This window comes from Dreissena polymorpha, chromosome 1, assembly GCF_020536995.1.
Source record: "Dreissena polymorpha isolate Duluth1 chromosome 1, UMN_Dpol_1.0, whole genome shotgun sequence".
Lineage (NCBI taxonomy): Eukaryota > Metazoa > Mollusca > Bivalvia > Myida > Dreissenidae > Dreissena > Dreissena polymorpha.
Genome location: NC_068355.1, coordinates 95,296,052 through 95,297,404, shown reverse-complemented (window position 1 = coordinate 95,297,404; position 1,353 = coordinate 95,296,052).

Sequence of the window (1,353 nt, the reverse complement as noted above, 5' to 3'; positions counted from 1 at the left end):
TTCCAGTGTGGTAAATTGATGAAAAATATGTCCTGTCTATTTTTTTGTTTATGTTCAGTCACATTTGGGTACACATGTCTAGTCTTGGACAATATAAGTGCATGTTAACATTGAAAGAATGGCAATATGGTCACTGACTATCTGTTTGGAAGACAGAACAGAACAGAATACATGTAGTTTATGTTTTACTTAAGCACGTGGAGTTCATGGTCGTTAACATGCACTAAAATGCGTTTAAGTACACACAAACACACATCATTTCAAAGAACCGTTAATCTAAATAAACAGGAATTGAACATATTTCGTGACAATGTCACACGGATGAGGTTAAGAAATAGATCCGATCGAACCGTCTTTTCGATATTTGCTTATTTAGTCCATTGGCGAGCCAATGGACAAAAATCTGAGTACAATTGCTTGGTGACGAAAGCATTTTTAGCAATATATATTGAAATTTTATGTAACCAAACGTATTTTTTTATTCAATAACCAATTGATTCTTATTCCATTACTACTTTCGTTTTATCAACACTTGGTTATCGAGGATGATGTTTACTAAGAATATGTGTGTAATAACACATTGAGTATGATTTCTCTTACATATTGCATCTTGACTAATCTCGTCCCGGCGTTTTATTTTAAAATACATATTTGTAGATGTTCAACAAGCCGGGGAAACAAATAACGGAAACGCTATAACATAGCGGCGAAAAAGAAATGCATTTAAAGCGATATTGTGAACAATGCAACACACAATAATTATGTAACCTTTTTCTACAAGTACGTATATATTCGCACTATTGCATTCATGAGTGTATGTATTTTTCTTTAAACTTAAGTAAATATTATCACGAAAATAAATGACGCTTCACATATAAATTTATAAAAACTGAAGCAAACACGCGGTTAACGCCTTTTACTGGCATCAACGTAATTGTGTGACCATACTGAGGTATGTTATAGGACTGTGCAGATGCTGGCATCAACGTAATTGTGTGACCATACTTAGTGAGGTATGTTATAGAACTCTACACATGCCGTTCTCGAGCTGCATTTACGTAGGGTGCAGAATGTACACGCAAACGTTCCTATCCACTACTCCGTGAAGCGGCGAATATGCGCACGTGTTACTGTCAAAACTGTCGTCGACGACAGTCGCGGGTCTGCCTGAAGGCACCGTTGTGAACTTGGACCTGGGTCCGGTTTAATGAGAGCGACCATGGTCGGGCGACTATGGTTGTACCAGCGAATAATCGTCGTGCGACGATAGCCGTGTTTAATGGAGAGCGACGGTCGTCAATCGACCGCGCGTTGTTCGACATATTGTCGAGCGACCGCAGTCTACCCCTCACA